Below are 22,018 nucleotides of genomic sequence, written 5' to 3' on the forward strand. Positions count from 1 at the left end.
CCACTGGCTCCCTGTAGTGTTTTAATTATGATTATAAAGTTTTTAACCAAAATCCCACAACCTAAATGTCTTAAAAAGTATTTTTTTTAAGTTGATCTGAAACCTCAATTCCCAAAATCTCCTCCGCCGGGCCAGATGAGGGGTTTAGTGCGTGTGCAGTAGAGCTGTTGTGATGTAAAGAAGGCTCAGTAATTCAAACAGAGCCTGTCTGCAGCAGTTTGACTAACAGAGATTTAAAAGGAGAAATACTCGGAATGCAAACACAAAAACAATTTTATAGAAAACGTATGGCAATGTAAGACTTGATCAGTGGTATCAAAAAAATAACAACTCTTTCACATCACGGAATAAATATTCAGAAAAAATATCCTTAAGCTTTTAAATATCAAGCTAATACTTGAGCCAACCCTCCAAACATCTAGTATCAGGTCTTTAGTTCTGCCGGGTTAACTACTGTGGTGAAATGACCCAACATGCGATGTCCTCAAATGTGGATGTTGGGTCTTAAGAAGTTAAAGAAACCAAAGTTAAAATTTGTCAAAAGGGCATCAAGTGTATTTTTTGGAGTTTAACTGTAGCTGAGGTGTGTATGGTAAACAAACAGTCATATTTAAACATGCAGGAGAATATTTTTACATGTTTTCTTCTCCTTGCAGCACAGAGTGCATGGACATATTTGCCTTTGACAGCAGGAACAGCATCTGGAAAGGACATAGTATTTTCATGTTTGGTTAAATCAACACTTTTCAAATCCACGTTGACTGGCTGAGAAGTTGCATGAACTTTCCATTTGTGAGGATTATGAAAGCGTGTTCTGTGTCCTGCGGAGGAACTGACATCATGTGATTTCATCGACCTTGGAATTGCCCAAAGTGAACCCTTAAAAAACAAACACTGAAGGGCTAAATAGCCGTATTCATGTTAAACTCAGATCTGATATCTTACGAGCTCTGAAAACTAGCGGGAGGTCGGTATATCTGTCCATCAGTCAAGGAAAGGTTTTTTAAGAATCATTTTGGAGTATTTCAAAGCTTCATGACTTGATGGAGTTGTGGAGTAAAAAGAGAAAGCTTTTATCAAAGATTATCGAGATTTACCCTCACAACTCACTGCAGCTGTTTGGTCACGCAAGTTGGAAACAGATGAAGGGCAACATTGCTGTTAGGTTTGTTTATTTATAGGACTTGTATTGCAATTACAACTGTACACATGATTGCATGAAAAGAAGCCCAAAACAAGTGGTTCCAGTTTGGAACCAAACTTTAAAAAGGGTAAGAGGCCAAGTTACCATATTTTCTACACTATAACTTACACTTAAAAGCCTTAAAGAGCCTATATCATGCTATTTTTTTAGCCTTTCAAAGTAAACTATAGATTTGATAGCGATATGTCTGTATCTCTCCCACAAAAACAAACAATATCTAAACTTTTGCAATGATGGATTTGCATATTGTGCATGTAAAATGAAATTGTTAGCTATGCGGAGAAGGGGGTGTGTATGCAAGCCTGGGGGAGGTGCTGGCAGCACAAACTCTTCCTGGAAGGGGCTGTTCCTCACTTTGTGATGTCACAGTTTGAGGAGCTGCTTGTTGTAGTGGATTGGGATGGGCTGGTGCTCAGAGAGCAGGTTTTAGAGCAGGGGTCTGCAACCTGCGGTTCCACGTGGCTCTTTTATCTCTCCATGGTGGCTCTCTGGCTGAAGAAAGATACAATAACAGTAATTCTCTAAAACATTTAGAGTTTAGCTTCTATTTTAGCAACATGCTAACATTTTTTGCAATTTTTTGTCCACTGTGGGTTTTAGGCTAATTTGGAGTTTAGCTAATGTTTTAGAAAAAATCCTGAAGTTTTCAGCTAATTTGTTATCTATTGAAGTTTTTTTGTATAATTTCGAATTTAGCTTCTATTTTAGCAACATGCTAACATTTTTGACTAATTTAGTTTACTGAGGAATTTGTGGCTATTTTTAAACAACAAGCTAGCTTTTTTGGCTAATTTGGCCTCTAATGAGTTTTTTTTTTTTGCTAATTTGGAGTTTAGCTTATATTTTACCAACATGCTAACATTTTTGGTTGATTTATTTTACTGAGGAATTTTATGCTAATTTGGAGTTCAGCTAGTAATTAAGTAACAAGCTAGATTTTTTGCTAATTTGGCCTCTACTAATGGTAAAAGGTAAAGCTACGGCTCCTTCTAGGTCTTGATCAGTAGAAAACAAGACCAAATAGCTCTTTTACTGTTAAAGGTTGCCGACTGCTGTTTTAGAGGAATGCTCAAAGATGCGTGAATAAAGAAATCGGGGTGGTTTTCACAAGGTGTTAACATTTTAATACCCTTAAAAGCTCAAATCTAGCATGATATAGTCTCTAAGTTTTTCAAAAAACAACAGTGCACCTAATGTATGGAGTCATTCTGATTGTGTTTACTGATTTTGAAGCCATTTTGAACTGTGCTGCAAACAAGGTTAGGTGTTATTGTAGCTCAGCTAACATGTGTATTATACTGTTCATTCATCACTATGACCAACCTCAAAGTGATATTTTGATTCGTTCACGCATTTCTGAGTAATCCTCTAAAAAACTCCACTCTCAGTACCAGCCCCTCCCATATCCACAACAACGAGCAGGTCTTCAAGTGCTGATGTCACAAGGAAGAGGAAGAGTCGGCTCCGCCCCCAGGCCAACACAAATACTTTCTCCACAAAGCTAGGATCTCGAGCTAGCGGTTGCTGGGCCACTCAAAGACACACACCTACACACTCACAATCACACCAAAGGAAGAATTTTACCATCACAATTTAATTCATCATTTTTTGGACTGTGGGTTTTAGATAGAGTGTGAAAGAACTCAGGGCCTTCTTACTATGAGGTGTTAGTTCAAACCACCATGCAACCATGAAGATAGTCAAGTACAGTAAAAATCAATATCTGTCCAGTTCTCTGCATGGCTTAAATAATGCTCAACATTTTCTTGCATTTGTGCATTTCTTGACTTAATGTGAAATTCCCCAGTGAGACACAGACACTGCTTACCCTCATGAACACAATAACTGGTGTTTTATTTGTAAATGGCGTATGGTATACATTATATTAGCCCTTTCATGCCTCACCAAAACTGTTTGTAAAGTTTTCTTACATTTTCATATGGTTTCTATTCTTGTGAATTATAACTCTAACAGACTTTGAAAAAATGCATTCAGTCATTAGACTGATGCAGTTAATTAAGCTGAAGTTGATTTGGAAACTGGAAAGATTGATTTAGAGCCTAACTGCCTGAAAGTGACACATACAGTAGTTAGAAGGATTCCTTTAAACAAGCACTGAGCAGAAAAAAATGTGCATGAAGTACAAAACTGGGGATTACCATCAGCAATCTGGTCACCATTGATAATCCACTCACCTATGAGATGTCTTGAACTTCTTCCTGATTGGTGCTTCTTCAGATTTATGGTGTGTGCTGTGAAATTATGAAACTTCCACCTTATATGCCTGTAATACACACAGACTGATAGAAGCAGGAATTTAGAGCGACTGTGCAACTACAATTTATGTAATGAACTATTAAAGGACTAAACTTTATTTAAGTGTAGCTGTGTTGCAGAAATCTTTGTGTGAGACAGTTTTATTTATTATTATTTAGTATTATTTATTCATGAAATTTAACAGAACCTTTTCTAATGGTAATTGAAACATGTTTCTTATGCACCATATCAAATTCCTGTTTCCAAAAAATGATTATATGCAAGGTGACAAACTTTTATTTTATTCATTTAACATTTCGTCACAACTCTTCAGCAGATGCTGAACTTCATATCAAACAAAACTCTTTTTGTCTTTGTGACGCTCCTAAAAAACTCCAACTTTGAACTCTTAGGGCTCCCTGTCTGCCATCAACACCAACACATACTAATGCTGCATTCACATCAGATCCACATCTCACTGATTGGTCGATGTACAGATGTGATCTGAGGTCCTGCGATGCGGTTGATGCAGCCAATCAGGGACTCAGCTTTGGGCACGTGACTTTTTAAGCGGCTCGATGAGCGGTTTGAAAAAAAAAAAAAATCCAATATAGCCGCTCAATGCAAGTATTTTTGTCCTAAACTCCCATCATTTTCCTAACCTACTGGGGGCATGGGGTTGCCGGAGACTGTCCCGGTTACTTCTGGCGGGATATACCCTGAAAAGGTTGCTAGCCTGTCACAGAGCCCATGGAGCAGCGATCAAGCTTCGCGCCAGCTCCATGCAAGAGAATCAGGCCACAGAAAAAATCGAAAATCAATCGTCAGAAGTATTACCAGGAGAGACTGAATGATCTGGTGAACCCAGACATAGCGACGTGCTTGCCGGTGCCTCTGTAGAGCTCTCAAAACAATATGAAGCTAAGCTACTTGCTCAACATCATCCATGTTTTCCATGATGTGGCAACGAATGAAATCCTGAAAAACTTTTGGCCAGGGCATCAAGGCATTAAAGCAGTAAACTTGATGCACGTCAAAAGAGAAGCAAATTTGACACGTAAATCGCATCTGGTGTGAATGCAGCATCGGATTCTAAACTGTGGCATGTTAGTTGCCATGACAACAATGTCTACACAGCATTTTTAATGTAGAGCTCCATTTAGTTACCTCTAACAGAGCTCTGTCGGATTTACTGAGGCGTAATTAAGATTAATTGTAGCATTTATTCCTTCCCACTTAGTGTATTAATCAAGTGTGACAGTCCAGCACTGAGTGGAGCTGCAGGGCTATGGGGGTGTTGCTACACCGAGTTGTCATCGACACCAACAAAGTCAGGTGGTTTTTAGCTCTGCAGGGATTTTGACAGGCTCCATTAGCCAACACTTCACTGTGATATGGAGGAGTGAGTGTAGACTAGAGCTTCCAGACCCCCACCCCCTCGGGTCCTCTTTACCTTTTCAGATCACACTGGAGGGCATCTGACAACAAGGAATGCGAGTGATGAAGTCAGTGGAGAAGATGCACATTTTGATGTAAAACAACATTGTGAGTTTAGACATAGGATGTTGCCAGATTTGATTATACCAGGCGCTCATTTCAAATCCTTGACCTTTAAGCCAAAAAGGATCAGTCTGTGAGCCTGACCTCACCACAGAACGGATGGATTTTCACTGTTTTATAGTTTTAAAAGTTCACACATATAATAATGAAAATAAAATTGAATAACTTCCAAAAGATTTAGAATTTTTTTCAAGGAATTTTTGACTTAAGAAAGTAGATATTTTTTTTGCTGAACTTGTAAGTTTTGATTGTGAAAATGTAAGTGTATGTGTAAATCAAGTGATTTAATTGTTAAAAATATACTCAAAGTATGATAAAAAAAAAGTAGACAGAGGAACAAGATTTGATTCCTTCTTGTGCAAACCAATTCGAAATAAAGATGAGTTTAAACAAGTTGAACTTAAACTATTATTGTTAAAAGGCTTAGCAACTAATGAGAACATACTATTAAAGGAAAAACTGTAAATTTTTGCAAAAAGATCTATGAGTAACTTCTATTTAAAGAAAAGATTGAAATGCAGATACTTGTTTGGATTGCTGCCTTAAATAGATTTAGATGAAGCTTCAAACCTATTAAAGACCCACTTCAATGAAAATAGTGTTTTTGGTATTTTTAACATGTTCTTGTTGCATTTTTCTCATAATGGAGGACAAATATAAAGTAATTTGAGAATAAAACTGCATTTCTGAGTATTTTTTATTCAAATCTTGTTGAATCAGGGGAAAATTTGCTTTGAGCGCTACACTTTTTAAGTAAAGTACTTTGAATTGTCTCTGTACTTGAAATGTGCAACACAAATAAACTTGCCTTACACCACTGTTGTGAAGCATCCAATTGCAGACAGATAAACCCATTAACGTCTTCATTTTCCTCATCTCCCATCTGACTCAAAACTCTACAGCTGGATATCTCGGATATTGCTAGCTTTATTTATTGTTAGCTTTAGCTTGTGAGGTGCTAACGCGAGAGACTACAAACAAAGGAATGCTGGAACCGTCAAACAGTCCCGCCCACAACCTAGAGGCAAATTTCTAATGATCTCCTGCGGCTCTGCAGAAAATATGTCTTAAAAAACAACACAGGGTTTTTGATTTTGGCTAAGAACTGCATAATCATAATTAAAAGAACACAGAGAACATTTTTTTTTAAATTTAGTCGGAGTGGGTTTAAATTACAAGCCCAAAGCCATTTATGTTCAAGTTAATTTGGTCGTCCAGTTCTGAGATATTTTAACAAAGGATCCAAATAATACAATTGTTGCATGTTAACATTGCCAAACCACACACATTACAAAGTATTTATACCTCAAGTTATTACAAAACTTGATGTTTTGGTTTATTTAAAGATTATTTTTGAGCTACACCTTTTTTCCCAGTGAAGAAACCGTCATGCTACGTTCAGAGCGGCCTCAGAAACGTGTGTTCAAGCGACCACTTCCAATGTAAATGCGCATAAATGTGCATTTTGGGCTTCTGAGGTCAAAACTCTCATGTTCACATGTTGCTACACAAGCTTTTAAGTCTGTTGGTCTCTAACAACAAGCTGCAATTAAATGCACGTTGAAAATGAAACCAGTAAAACTTTGACCAACCAGAGATAGGCCTTGGTAATGATGCATGAGTAGCGTTGTTTTTAATTTATGGAAGTTTCAACTATTTGAAAAGTAATCATGGCAGAGAAATTAAGAAATACGACTTGTGCTGGAATTATATGACACTAAGTCTTTCACATGTGAACTCTATGCACAGAGCTGTGTGGCGTAGACCGCTCACTTGCTTCTCTAAAAATATTATATATTTTTTTAATGAAAACATGTTTTTACGTCCCGTTATCTGCATGACAGCTAATGGGACCTCATCATCATCATCATTAGCTTTATTTATAAAGCGCTTTAACACAATTTTAAATTGAAAGAATGCGCTGAACATTAGAAGCTAAAAGCAAAATAGAGCAAATGTAATAAATAAGTGAATAAAAAGATAAAAACAAATAAACAACAGCATAAAGATAAGAACATGATAAAAGAAAACACTGAGGGTAAAAACATACAAAAAAACTTGAATGTAAACTCAGAGCAACATCTCATGTGTTAGTAAAAGCTATGAAAATGAGTCTTGAGTCTAGTTTTAAAAATAGAGAAGGAAGACGCTTGTCTGATAGTTAGTGGTAATGCGTTCTAAAGCTTTGGAGCACAGACAGAAAAGGCTCATTCCCCCCTACATTTCCTCTTAGACCTCGGTACCTCCAGGAGAAGCTGATCAGCTGACCTGAGGCACCGCGCTGGAGTGTAGGGAGAGAGCAGCTCAGTAAGGTAAGGCAGGGCGAGACCACTCAAAGATTTAAAAACTAATAAAAGAATCTTAAAGTGAACTCTAAAAATAGACTGCGACCAGTAACAGCATTTAGCTCTAGATCAGGGGTCAGCAACCTTTAACAGTAAAAGAGTCATTTGGGCTTGTTTGATCAAAACCTAGGAGGAGCCATATCTTTACCTTTTACCTTTAGTAGAAACTAGCTCGTTACTTAATTACTAGCTGAACTCCAAATTAGCATAAAATGCCATACTGAATTAAATCAGTCAAAAATAGGATGTTCCTAAAAGAAAAGCTAAACTCTAAATTAGTCTAGAAACCCCAGTAGATAACAAATTAGCCAAAAATGTTAGCATATTGCTAAAATATTAGCTAAACTCCAAATTAGCATAAAAAAACTAATTAGAGGCCAACTTAGCCTAAAAAACAAGCTTGTTGCTTAATTACTAGCTGATCTGCAAACTAGTCTAAAATTCCTCAGAAAACAAAATTAGTCAAAAATATTAGCATGTTGCTAAAATAAAGACTAGATTCTAAATTATCCCCCCAAAAAACTTCAGTAGATAACAAATTAGCTGAAAACATTTTGCTAAAAATATTGGCTAAACTCCAAATTAGCATAAAATTCCTCAGTAAACTAATTAGTGTAAAGGGTTGCTATATTAGCCTGTTGCTAAAATAGAAGCTAAACTCTGAATTAGCCTAAAACCCCCAGTAGACAACAACTAGCAAAAAACGTTAGCATGTAGCTAAGATAGAACTCTAATTTTTTTTTAAATTACTCTTATTTTTTTTTTTTCTTCAGAATGGAGAGATAAAAGAGCCACATGTGGCTCTGGAGCCGCAGGTTGCAGACCCCTGCTCTGGATGCTCACAAAATACATGAAACAATGCAGCAATCAGCATCTTGGCTGCATCTATTGCTGGTCGCAAATACATTTTTGCGAAGATCATCAGCCTTAGCAAGTTACCCTCGAAGCTTATATGCAGAACGACAAATACAATTTAAATCATTTTTTACATCTTTATTTTAGAGTATTTTGCTAGATAAATGAGCAATGCGCCTAACATCTTTTATAGTGACTCTTGGTAGCTCCCATCGCATGGCCGGTGTGAACACAGCAATAGGGAGAGTCAACTTTTTTCAGTTTCAAACTACGTAGCCAAAAACTCCCCAAACAAACAGTAGTTTGGTTAGAAAAAAACATGTTTAAAGTCTATGCTACAATTAAACAGAACATCCCATAATGTCGTGTTACTGAGCTCCTGCGGCTTCGTCAAAGGCTTTGGAATTTCAATTCCTCCTAGTCGAGTCGGCAGCAGTCTTATAGCTGCTGACGCTCAACAATTTCCACTGAGCTGGCAGTGGAGAGCGTTTCTGCTGGTCGCATTGTTTCTCCAACATCCCTATTTGGCCGTCCTGACCTGTCTTTTATAACCGCCATGCTTTGTGTTTAATTCATTCCGGCCAACTTCGAGCAGGAAGCCGTCCTTCCCCCTGTTTTTCCTCAGATATTTATCTAGAGAGTTTGGAATAATTCATGCTTGAAAGGTGCAGCACAAACATGAAGCTTTCTGATCATTTAGCGTAAGAGCTTAACAGCTTCATCCAGTTGCTCTCATAAGTGTGGTGCAGTTGTGAGCATAAATCCATGCTGGAGATGGAAGTCAAACAGTGTAAACAGTAATCAGCTCTTTCAAAGGCGTTATCTCTGCAGTGTGGTGGCGTTAAACTGGCTTCCCCCTGCTTTGCATCAGAGAAGCTCTCTCTGCCGTCTCTGCAGCCTAATTAGCCGCTGCAGAGGCTGCCGTCAACACCACCAAAGCAGGCTTCAAAGCACAAGCTCCAGCTTGTGATCCCTCTAAATGTTTCTTTTATGAAAATCTCGTGTCAAGACTTTTATCGCAAAAAAAAATAAATAAATAAATAAAAGGTCAGAGATAGAAAGACCCAAATCCAGAGGTGAGATGGAGCCACAGAGGAGAGTTTGACCTCTTTGAGGTTGAGAACAGGTCCAGAGGGAGGACAGCCTTTCATCCGTCCTCATTTGTGAATCCTGATGTGGCGTGAATGCAGTCAGGTGATCCTCCTGCTACATGCAGCAGATCAAAACGTGGCTTTGGAGCTGTCCAAAATGAAATTTGACAAGTTATTTCCAAAGCTTTTCATTGCAAATGTTCTTACAATCGACTATGTATGTAAAGGATTTGATAAGATGCATGCACCACATTAAAAAAAAAAAAAAAAATTCTGCGGTTTACTATACCAGCAATTCTTCACAAGAGTCCACATTCTGCAGGGAAGAGTTCGCCGCTCCAGCTGAGGCTGGAAAAATGGTTGAGAAGGGAGCGCTGCAGACATTCTTGGAGCGTAAATGTCATCATGATAGCCTGACCGTGGGTCCGCAAACTGTCAGACCATCAACTGCATCTGGCCTCCAGGCATGTTTGTGGTCCCGTGTCTTCTAAAAAAATTGCCCATAGAGAGAAATCTGGAGTTGCTTAAAGGTTATATAACCCAATATTGGGAAGCGATGCTTTACTTCTACAGTTTGTGGCATGGGTGGTGAAGGCAGCGGTGACTGTGGTCCGTCTGGAGGATTCTGCCGCTGTGTGTTGTCTGCAGCTGAAGGTTAGATTCCCTGATTAAGCAGAGCAACTGAAAAAAAGGGCCGTAAAAGGTCTGGAAATTACATTCAGGAACATTCAGCTGCACCTCATATGCAATGCTCTTTTTTTTGTGTATAGATAAATTGGAAAAGCTGTAAAAGTCTCTGCGTCAGAGTCCTTCGAGATGATTTTTCTGATCCTTTCCGTAAAAACTCAATCATACTTTTGGTGATCTTGGTATCAAAAAGTTCAGCTTGTTCAGGACATTACTGATTGTATTTTTGGTATTCCTTAACTTTATAGTTTTAGGAAATGAATGAGAAAGTCTTCAAATTTCGATTTGTTTAAGTAGATTAGCAACAAGCCTTTAAATATATTCACTATGTTTTCATCTTTTATTGTATTTTTTTTAATGGAGTTTACCTAATATTTTAGCAACAGGCTAACATTTTTGGCAAATTTGTTATCTACTGGGGTTGTGCGAGGGGAAGTCGAGCCTCGCTACGGAATTGCTGGTTGAGGCGGCAGATCATAGACTTTGATTCCGGTCAGAGAATGAAGACGCTTGGAGAGAGACTGAGGTTTCCTCTTTTATTGAACGATGAACAGAGTGAACTGCAGCAGTTGGTAGTTAGCACAGGTTTCCGATATGGGTATGCATTAGTTTGCTCTTGTGTGTGTGTGGTCTGAATCAAATAATAAATTAAATATGTTACAATAAATTATGTCTGGTATTCGATAAATCTTATAACATAACTAAATAAACTGCTTGTAAATATGTGACTTAAGTTTTACAGAGAGGTCACAAACACAAGACTTAACACAACCAATAATTATCTGTAAACACTCAAAGTTAGCTGAGTTGTTCAAAGAAACAGACCTTAGTGAAGAAAATTAAATCAACTTAATCTTCCACAATATATTTTACAAGTAAAACAATAAACTCAAGGAATGATCAAATTATTGATAATTAAGAAGTAGAAATAACTTACATTTCCTCAAGAACGCACACATAAAGGAAAGAGAACAGGTGAACACACAGTCAGTCCTTACAGCTTCTCAGTTTCTGCTCAACTGATTTCCCTGCTGCTTCTGATGGTGAGAGAACATGTCTGGACAAGTCCAACAGGTGTAGGTTTTTCGCCCACCCATAGGTGGTGCTGTTCTGCCGTTTTCTCTAGGGCTTTCTCACAGGGGTTTTTATAGGCTAATTTAGAGTTTAGCTTCTATTTTGACTAAGTTAGCATACTGGGGAATTCTAGCCAATTTTGGAGTTTAGCTAGTAATTAAGAATGTGCTAGCTTTTTTGGCTAATTGGGCATCTACTAGGGTTTTTAAGCCAATTTGGAGTTTAGCTAATATTTTAGCAACATGCTAACATTTTTTGCTAAATTGTTACCAACTGAGGTTTATATAGGCTAATTTAGAGTTTAGCTTCTATATTATCAACTTACTAACATTTTTAACTATTTTAGTTTACTGAAGAATTTGAGGCTATTTTGTAGTTTAGCTAATATGTTAGCAACAAGCTAGCTTTTTTGGCAAATTTTCATCTACAAAGTTTTTTCGGGCTAATTTGAAGTTAAGCTAATATTTAGGCAACACACTAAATATTTTTGCAGAATTGGCATGTATTAGGGATTTTATTACACATTTTTTCTGAAATTTAGGTCAACTCTAATAGTTCTTTAATTAAATTTCCAGTCTTTTATTACATTTTGCATTTTGCAAATAGTTTCAGCAATTAAAGTAAACTGCATCACCATTTTCAGCAAAAAGCTCCAGCATCTTCAACAACTACTTTTAGCAAAAAGCATTCACACTAGCATTATGGCAGGTAATGCGACTTTTCTAGTTTAAAATGTTTCAGCCCAAAACAAGGACATGATGAACGTCATCCAAAAAGAATCCATCAGGTAATGTTGAACACTAGAGTGAAGAAGAATAATTTCAGTAGAAAAATAGATTTCTTGTCCATCTATATTTATACATCTATTTTTAAAGCACTGTAATCTCAAAAATAGGATGTCTTTATATATCAGTACTGTCATTCTAAGGAGTTATTGCTATTTTACTATTTTTATACCAGAAATTTGAGCACAGGTGAATTTTATCACAGCTGTCTGTGTGTTATAACCCTCACTTATTGTTTTTTTTAAATCAGAACCCTCTTCCTCTGTTCTTATTCAGAGTTCACAGAGGAATGCGGTGCAGAGGCTGGGCTCCGATAAGCAAAGGTTGCTGTCACCACAATCAGCCCAGTCAGAGATGGACGCATGTGTCATCAGAGCGGACTTTAGGTTATCGTGGTTCAACATTCTCTGCTCTCCCTGTTTTTCTCTCCATCTTTCTGTCTACCTCCTTCGTTCTCGGCTCCCCAGCGCTCTCCGTCTGTTATCTTTAAATGTCAGTCATATAAAAGAAAGGAACGTTTTGAACAAGCGTGACAACAGGGGCGACGTTAACTGCATCTTTACCTGGGTAGCCAAAAAAGGATTTAGTTAAAAAGACGAGAAAAATGAAACTTAACTTTCATAAAGGTTTACTTCTTATTCTGAAGGTCAAAAATATGTTTTCTTGCTAATTTCATTGGGATGGACAGCTCTGCATCAACACATGTGATGATACAGAATCATTCATCCATTCTCCAAACCTGCCAAATCAAATGTGGCATCACTGGGTTGCTGGAGCCTATCCCAACTACTTGGGGTGAAGGTAGTGTGCACCCTATACATCAGTGGTCGCCAACCTTTTCCAGGCCACAGACTGATTGAAATTAGACAATGGATTTACGGACCGGTCCAAACGGGGCCACAGTCGTCATTTTTAAGCTTCTGGTTTCTGAAAATGTATTTTCTAAATAAAATGTTACAATAAGAAATGTATTTGAAATAATTTGGCCTTTCTGTAGGAAAATTCTCAAATATCCGTTTTACAAGTTTCCACAGATAAGCAACTTTATTTGGTTGAATCTTCATCCTGCGTAAAATGTTTGCGACTGGTTTGAACTTGTGGAAGCTAACAACCAGATGCTAGCTTTAACTACGTGTGGCGTTTAAAGTGCGATGGATAAATGAAGTAAGTAAAATAACGCAACTGTCGTAAAATTGGTATTTTCTAAATGTAATATAAACGTCAATCCACCGTGTCTCCAACTTTATTAACTGCGTGTGTGAAACAGTCGAGAGTCTGTTTCTACGTATTAGAAAGAGCTGCTTCTGCTACATGAGAACTGTCTCAAAAGTTCTGCTTATGGACGAAGATTCCTGGTTTTGTCTGTAAAGAACAACTTTGTTGTTCTATGAAATCGAAGGCTCTTCCTCAGTGTCCTCACTGACTCTTTTCTCCTTAAAGAAACTTTCCAAATACAATTTATTGTTTGTTTTCTTGTTAGCTTTTGGCTAACTTAGCCACTAGCCACTTTAAATCATGTGACCATGTAACAGAATCTTGCAGTTTTCCAAAATTAAACTTCCTTCTACGTTAATGTTTCAAATAATCTACGTTAGCGCATGTATTTATTTTTCTTTCTATGGCCTGGTACCAAGTGACCCACGGACTGGTACCGGTCCGTGGCCTGGGGAATGGGGACCGCTCCCCTCAATGTTTTACCAATCTTTCTCAGGGCCACAAAGAGACAAACAACCACACACATCGACGCGTAGGGGAAAATTAGAGTCACCAATTGACATGATGAATATTTTTGGACTGTGGGAGGAAGCTGGAGTGCTCAGAGAAAACATGGGAGAACATGGAAGGGGGCTAACCACTGCACCACAGTGCAACCCCTACTGAACACCACCCTTTTCAAATATGAAAAAATACATGTTAACTATAGAAACTATTATTTGTCAGAATGTTGTTTAAATTTTACTTTTGACAGTCACATATCAAAATTCAATTCAATTTCAATTCAATTTTATTTATATGGCCCAATATCACAATACAGTTGCCTCAGTGGGCTTCCTTCAAAGGGCCGCCTCCTTCTGAACCCAGGTTTGGTTTAATCTGTTGCATTTGTAAAATTAAAACTGAATTGAATCAATGATGTACAAAACTGCAGTATAAATGATATTATATGATAATAAATCCATGTTAAGACGCAATGAAACATATCCGGACCCATCGTATGAACATGTCATGTAGTTCAGGAGTTTAATATTGTAGTGACAGAGCATCAGCTTGTTGCTTTTTTATGCTAAGTTCACACCGGACACGACAACCTGTGTTGAAGTGACCACTTCCTGTGAAAAGTCTTTTAAATGTGCGGTTTGGACTCGAGTACACGTGTCAATGCGCAAGTTTTTAGGTCAGTTTGCGTATAAAATATTTGCAATATTTGCACCGCTTCAACATTTTACACCGAGCCTCTTCCACCTGTGAGTACATGGGTTTGTATTGGGTAAAAATAGTCCAGAGAAAACACCAAGCTTGGGGTGAACATCAGACGTCAGCAGCATTTAGCTGGTGAAATGACTTGATTCACCTCCAGTTACTTTCACTTTTTAAACCTGCCTGCAAAACGTTGTAACAGTCTGACCCTTTTGTTGGGAAGTGTCCACCAATACAAACCAATCCGACACTTCCTTTTTTTATTTTATTTTATTTTTACAATCCACAGTTGCACACATTTTATAGCACCTTGAGATATTTGAGCAAGTTTTAAATGTAACAAAATAAAAATGCAAAAAGGCTGCAGCTGAGAAGGTGTTAGAAGGATTTAAACAAGTGTTTGATAAATGAAGTAAGCAAAAACTGAAGGGGCAGTTGCAAGTGTGCAAAAGAAATAATCAATTTTTTGGATTATTTTCCCATAAGAAGAAATCTAAGGAAAAATGTGAAAATATGGAAGAAAAGGTCTTCTCCCTTTTGCTCCATCGGACCAAAACCTGCAAGTAGTGGTGGTTTGGAGAACCATAAAAAGAATAAGCCTTTTTTATAGTTTTGATCTTGCAGCGGGTAGTGTTCACATAAAGTGCCAGCTAAGCTGCTAAGTGAACAATAAAAAGTGCAAGGGGTGGGGAATGTTGATGAAACAGAGAAGTGGAAAACAATCATTGTACATTCGTAGCATGCAGGTTTTCCAACTCTCTTCTAGATGCACATTTATGAAGTCGCACAATTTCTCTTTGGGTTTGCAATCAAATCCTTTTGGGCTACAGCAGCATTTCTTAAATGACAAGACCCTAATAGTTTATATTAATTAAATAATTTCCACCAATGGTGTGGCATGTTGAGCCTGAATTTGGGCTATAGTAAGCTGCATTTTCCGAAACCCATTCAGCTATTTAAAAATGCATCCACCTAGCATCAAATATTACCTCGTCTGCACAGGAATTCTTTAAAGTAACTGTATTAAAAAATAGACATATTTCTGTGAAAGTTCTTAGATGATAGGAAAAACAGTTTCTCTCTGTTCTTTTTTTTGTCAGAGTAAAAGCCCAGAGCCCAGGAGAGTGGCTCAAATTTCTCATTTCTCACTTATCGCTGGAATGAAGGAAATTCAAGACCTGCAGGCGCATCCGAGCCCGCAGTGGTACCGTGGTCGCTGCCCCCATCCTTGGTCTCTCCTTCATCTGACGAACATAAGTGGTAAGACATCCAGAAAAGAGAAGTCTCATCCTCACACCACAGGGTTCTAAAGCTCGTGGTGTTGCTGCATCACAGCTTGATGCAGATTTCAGCCATTTCCTTTATTACCTTTTCATAGAAACACATTGACGCTAATGCATTTATTACATTTTGGATTAACATTTGGCCTTTTACTCTGCAGCAGCTCATTAAAACATCAAGTATCCTTTGCACATCTTTCAACTTTATGTTCTAAAAGTCATCATTTGGATCCCAATAAACAAAGTTTTATTTTTGCTTTTTTAAGTTTAATGAAAAGATGAAAAATTGTAGAGTTTTAGCCGGATCACCTCAAAAACTGCCCATGAAGTGTGTTTTAGGGAAGGAGGGAGGCGAGAATCTGCAAAGGAAACAGAAACCTTTTGACTGAAAGCACATTTAAAATGGAAATTGCAAGTTCACCAGATGACCTGTAGGTGGCGTGTTGAAGACAAGTATGTCCATGACCCCTTTCATGTAAAATAACACTTTAATTTTAAAAACGTTTTTATAACCTCTGTGGTTAGATTTACCGCACATAAAAGCTGTAATAAATTTGACAGTTCATGAAATGTATTGTTATATTTTCTTTAGACAATTGAAATGTCAGCAACTGGACTTACTGTTGGAGTTTAGCGACTGTTTTATTTATCTTAAAGTTAGAAGTGCTATAAAAAAAAAAATGTTACGATGAAAACCACTTTTTTTTTTTCAATGAACTCAATGATTGACTGCCGTTCCTGTGATCTGCTGCACTGTCCACACTGGTTAATGATAAAGTTGAGGAAGTTTTACACACAGTTACATTCGCCACAGAGCTGATAATGACACCAAAAAAACAGCAGTCATGACTAAAGGTTCATCTAAAACCTTACTGACATCTTTGTTTCTCCTGGAAATACTTTAGAGACCCCCACCAATGAAAATTTGTTTTTTTTTAGTTTTTAACATGTATGTGTGGCATTTTTCTGATGGAAGAGAACAACTGTAATAAGAAATCATTTTGCATTTCCAACTTTTCCAACTTTTAGTGATCTCTAAACATTTTTGTAAAGCGTTGTGTTTGGTATGTTTGAGTGTTTTGACTGATTACTTCCCCTAAAGATACAGGTGAAAGGGGGTGTGTCCTTTTAATGGGACAATAAAAGCCACTGGCTAAACTGCAGCAGATATCAGTGCAGCACAAACGTTTGCCAGACATTTTTCTCATTCTGGTGTTGGCAAATTGTATCCAATGAAGAAAAATGAAGGATGAAGGATGGTCAAATCCTCTCCCAGGGTGCAGAGCTCCTTTTCCATAGAGCCCAAGCTCTCCTGACAAGCTACAAATGTCACATCTTGCTCACACAAAGTTCACGTTCAAAGCGCTGTTCTGCAGCATTGTGATATCTGTTGTGACCTTCCTCTCTTCACAACGTTGCGTCACGGCTGGCTGATGTAAGGCGGCGCGCACAAAGGAAATCACCGGAGCTGCATCCATTCCAGCGCTTCATGCACTCCTGTTGTTTCTCTTGTCACTCTCCAAACATCTGCTCGCCGTGATGCGCTCAGCCCAGAGAGGAAGGAGCGGATTGGAGGGTTCTTCTTCAAAGAAAGGAGGGTGATGAAGAAGAAAAGGAAGAATCCTTGATGAAGAAGAAAAAGATGTTTTTATTGGTCAGCTGCTCAGTGCAACTGTCTCTGCCTCCATCAGTGATGGCAAGCGAGAGCGGCCTCAGCTAAATTCAATGGAAACGGGGAGGAAAAGGAGTCTGTCTGATTTTATTTAAGTCATTGCCTTCCAAACCTGATGAACTTCTGTGGGGTCTGTGAGAGGACTTCAAAGGAAGACTAGAAAAGTTGCATTAGAAATGCAAGTGTGAATGCTTTTTGCTGAATCTGGTTGCTGAAAATGCTGAACCTATTTACTCTAATTGCTGAAAGGATTTGCTGGAAATGCAAAAACTATTTGGTAGATGCCATATTTGCTAAAAGACTTGAAATTTTGTTAAAAAACAATGAAAGACAGCCGCTAAAATTGGCCTACATTTCATAAAACATTGCTTAATAATCCTCAGTACGTGCCAATTTTGCAAAAACATGTAATGTGTTGCTTAAAAATAAGCTAAACCAGCACGAAAAACCTTAGTAGATGCCAAATTAGACTAAAAAGCTAGCACATTGCTAAAAAGTTAGCTCAACTTCAAAATAACCTAAAAATAATTCGTAAAATTAGTCAAAAATATTAGCATGTTGCTAAAATATTCACTAAACTCAAAAGTAGCTAACAAACAGTAGATAACATGTTAGCCTGTTCCAAAAATTTTAGCTAAACTTAAAAATTGCCTAAAAAAACCCCAGTTTAAAAAATAACGAAACATACAATAGATAACAATTTAGCCAAAACCATTAGCCTGTTCCTAAAATATTGGATAAAATGAGCATAAAAATACCTCAGTAGATGCCAATTCATCAAAAGTGAGCTAGCGTAAAGGGCAGCTCATTGCAAAACTATTTAAAAAATACTTTAAATTATGGTTTCAAAGTGTACAAATATTTTTAAGAAATTCGTCTTCACGTTCTGCAGGGTATGGTTTATGAATACCAAAAGTACAAGCAGTAATGTCCTGAACGAGCTGAATGTTTTCATACCAAGATTACTGAAATCGCTGAAAGTGTGATTGAGAGAAAGGAGAAAGGAGCAGCAGAATCACTATAATGCGACTGCTGTAACGCACTCACACAAAAACTGTTACTGCTTGATCACAAGTACAAGTATGAGTTATCCCTGAGAGGAAAGAATTCAATTTATGTGACAATAAAATTATTAATTTTTTTTATTTAGAAAGACAGACGGGCTAAAAATGTACTACTTTACCATACTTACAAAATGTTTAGTAATTGATTCTGAATTAAAAAAATCAACTTAAACCAGAAAAATTGAGAAAAAAAAAAAAAAAAACAGAAATGAGAATGCAAGCTGAGAGTGATCAAACAAATGTCCAGAGGTTGGCACCTCTTTTTTCCTCCATCAGGCAGGAGCTGGGTCCTCTGCTTGCATGCAGAAACACTTCACAGCTCTGCAGATCTGCGCTCTCATTAGCGGAGCTGCTGCAGCAGTGAAGCCCACTGGTTCCAGAGCAGCGCCGGCAGCCCGGGTAGTTCTTTATCTTCTGCCTGTGTGGCAGAACGTCACTCGCTAACTCCTGGTTCAACGGTGGTTCATCGCCTCATTAACTGGAGAAAAGTGCTTTCATGTTTATCGTGCTATTAAAAAATAAAAGAAAGTCTGATCATTCATTCAAACGGAGATTAATAATTTGCTTCATTCTGTTTGGTTTAAATAAAAAATATCTTCAAAGGTGAGTTCTTGATTTTATTTTCATTTAAAATGTATAGTAATTAGTCAAAAAGTCTTTGTGGAAAACAGATGCAAAGCTCTTCAAGAGAGATGGAGCCTGCTTACACAACACATCCTGATGCAGCCTCCAAGATCTCATGAATTATTTGATAGGCTGTAACATGAAGTAGGACACCTTGTCATTTTTGCATATGCAGCATGTCTGATCTTGACATAATAACCGAACAGAACGAAAGAGCCGCTCGGCTGCAGAGAATAATTAATCCTGCGAGTCTCTTAATAATTGATCCAGATGTGTGCGGCGAGCGTGTCAGGGATACAATGGAGCAGCAGTTCTGGGTGTTGCAGGTGTGCGCAGGCAGATACAAGCCCTGCAAGTGTGTCTCTGGGAGAACCTGGTGGCGTCACTATCGCTCCCCAACAGCAGCGCGGTGCGTCATTCAGCTCCTGCCAAGCCGGGGAGAGGAGGAGCAGGAAGCAGAGAAGTGGGACGGGGAGCAGGGATGGATGGACAGCCTTCTGTGGGACTGAGGGCGCCTCCAATCTCTTAGTGGAAGCCAAGGACTAAAGAGAGTTTAATGACAATCAGGAGGGACAGGAGAAAGGGTGGGGGGGAGTACAGTAAGGGAGTAAAAGGAATATGTTTGAGGAATACAGGAAATAATTGATGGAAATGATCAATGGAGATGCAGGAAGAATGAAAACTAAAAAAATCAGCAAAAATTCAATGAATCTAAACGGACTGGCAGCCTTGTTCTCACTGCTGCTAATTAGGTGGTGTACTGCGACAGCTAGATTAATACCCAACTCCTCTGAAGAGGAAGAATTGTCCCTGTAGATTTATTATTTCATCCCATTCTTCCTTTATATAGGTTAAGTCACAAAGATAGAAAGAAAAAGAGCTGTGTGGGATGGGAGGCGGGAGGGTTTCAACCATTTCTGCATCTGGGATCTAACTCCCTGCTGCTGCTTTCCTGAGTTCTTTCTCTGCGACCCGCGAGCCAGCTGCTGCCCTCACGACTCGCTTCGTCAAAACACATCCCTCTGCTTACAGTCAACTGGCCTCTGTCACCGAACACTCATGTGAAACCTGTATGGAGAGCGGGAAACAGAGGAGGATGCATGTCCCTCATGTGTCGCAGGAACCTGTTAAGACGAATGTGTCAACAGCAAACATGCAGACGAGACAGCAGCAGGAAAGTTCACAAGCATGGATAAAAACAAAACACGTTTGTGATTTATCCTCTAGTGCAAAAATGAGTTTGTTCAGCTATCAACCACAGTGAACTCGTGAACATGCGAACCAATTGTCTGTTTATCGGATGATTTCTTGAGATCGCAGATATTTTAAGAGACGTGTAAACAGATAATACGACATTCCTTATCTGATAACTGCAGTTTATCACATGTAGATTTTAACACTTACTAACATGTATCTGCTTAACCCAATATAAATGTGAGTTCTACATCTCCACACGTGCAGAGTAGCTTCCGTTTCCATGACAACCACTGTTTTTCCTTGCAGTCTGAACAGAGAATAGGAACAACATATTCCTGTCATGTGATTCATTTTTGTGCGATTAATTAATCATGACCTGTAATTAAGGAATCTATTTTAATCTAATCTAATAATCAGACCCTCCAGGATTTCGTAATGTTGCGATTGCAACTATTAACGCAAATTTAAGCAAACCCCGCCATTTGTTGTGCACCTTGCAACTTTTCATTTTCACCGCAACTTTGACCAATCTATCGTCCAATACATTTAGGATAACAAACACCTTATACAATACGTAATTGTGGCATTGTGGTAATGTTAGGGTCAGCTCTGTTAAGAACTATAAAGTCACACATTTATATCACAGCAGTGACCCATACATGGACACCAAAACCAAAACTGAGAGGGATGTAAGACGCGTTTTTTAAAGCTAAATCCAAATAAAACATTTATGCAAGTAAACAGATGAAACCTTGTTTTTATATTTTAAAACACAACAATAGTCATAGATTCAGGCAATTCTTAAAAAAATAATTTGTAAATAATCATTTGTGATTAACGCAAATAATTTGACATTCCTAATGTCAAATTGACATGTGTTATATTTGGCAGAAGATGAGTTTTCCACACAAGCAACAAATATTGTTTTTGATCATGTTTTATGAAGTACGGGCAAGTGGAGGTTTTCGGAGCAACAGAAGATTTAAAATGTAACAAATGTGCTGAATCCCTGATTGAGATCCAAGACCTGCTGGAGCCTATCCCAACTACTGTTGGGTGAAAGTGGGGAACAGATCCCCATTCTGTTACGGGGCCACTCACTCACATCTAAGGGCAATTTAGAATCATTAGCTATAGATATGATGCATGGTCATGCATGTGCTAATTCTACATATTAAGGATCCTGCTGATTTGAACTTTGCAGTCTGTTTACTGATACAAGATCGTAGATTTTAATGTAGATTTTCTGGCGACCATCACGGCTTTCCTTCTTTTCAGTGAAGAAGTTTTTTGCTCAAGCTGCAAAAACATAATCGAGATCTTTGGTTTTGGGGGGGCGAAACAGTGTGAGATTTCTCAAGATTTGACCTAAAGAATGATAAATGAGGAAAGATGAGAGGAGAGAAAAACAGAGAAATGAGAGTGGGAGGGGTTATTCCAAGGAGAAATAAAGGGAACCAGTGTGGAGAGGAGCAGTTTATTTGATGGCAAGCGGTTACAAGCAGACAAGGTGAGGCCGGCACTCAGGTGACGGGTGCAGAAGGGCTGAGAGGATATGCAGAAGGTGAATGACAAACCGGCGTTAAGTAAGGAGGGACTGAAACGGTGGGTGGGGGAAATGCAGAGCGAGCGCTGGCTTTGAAAAACATCTGGGAACCATCAGGGAGCGGAGAGAGAAAAACGCTGCACTCAGCTAAAATCCGCTGCACTGCTCGCCTGCTTCACATCCCACCTTCCCTCAATAGACACCCAGAGAAATGCAGATTATCTGGGAGCACAAAGAAGCATTTCGCCTAAAAAAAGAGAGTAGCAGCAACTAACAACTATCTCTTAGTTTTAGAGAATTCTAACTTACGATGTTGCCTCTTTTGTTGCAAAAACAACGAAAAATATATTTTTTTAGTTG

The 22,018-nt window shown here is 38.3% G+C and overlaps 1 protein-coding gene across 14 annotated transcripts in view; it reads right to left on the minus strand.

Moving 5' to 3' along the window:
* Positions 1-22,018, minus strand: part of aebp2 (AE binding protein 2) — a 64,988-nt gene that overhangs the window by 10,461 nt on the left and 32,509 nt on the right. For 2 of the 14 annotated variants that reach the window (XR_002920363.2, XM_024282399.2), the window contains exon 10: positions 19,707-19,983. The exons of 4 other annotated variants lie outside the window; for them this stretch is intronic. The gene's annotated coding sequence lies outside the window, so the exon portion shown is untranslated. Of the gene's footprint in view, positions 1-15,808; positions 15,915-16,700; positions 17,179-18,819; positions 19,458-19,706; positions 19,984-22,018 lie in introns of those variants that run through there. 8 more of the 14 variants (XR_002920367.2, XM_024282403.2, XR_002920364.2 and 5 more) reach the window with 8 other exon arrangements.

This window comes from Oryzias melastigma, linkage group LG6, assembly GCF_002922805.2.
Source record: "Oryzias melastigma strain HK-1 linkage group LG6, ASM292280v2, whole genome shotgun sequence".
Lineage (NCBI taxonomy): Eukaryota > Metazoa > Chordata > Actinopteri > Beloniformes > Adrianichthyidae > Oryzias > Oryzias melastigma.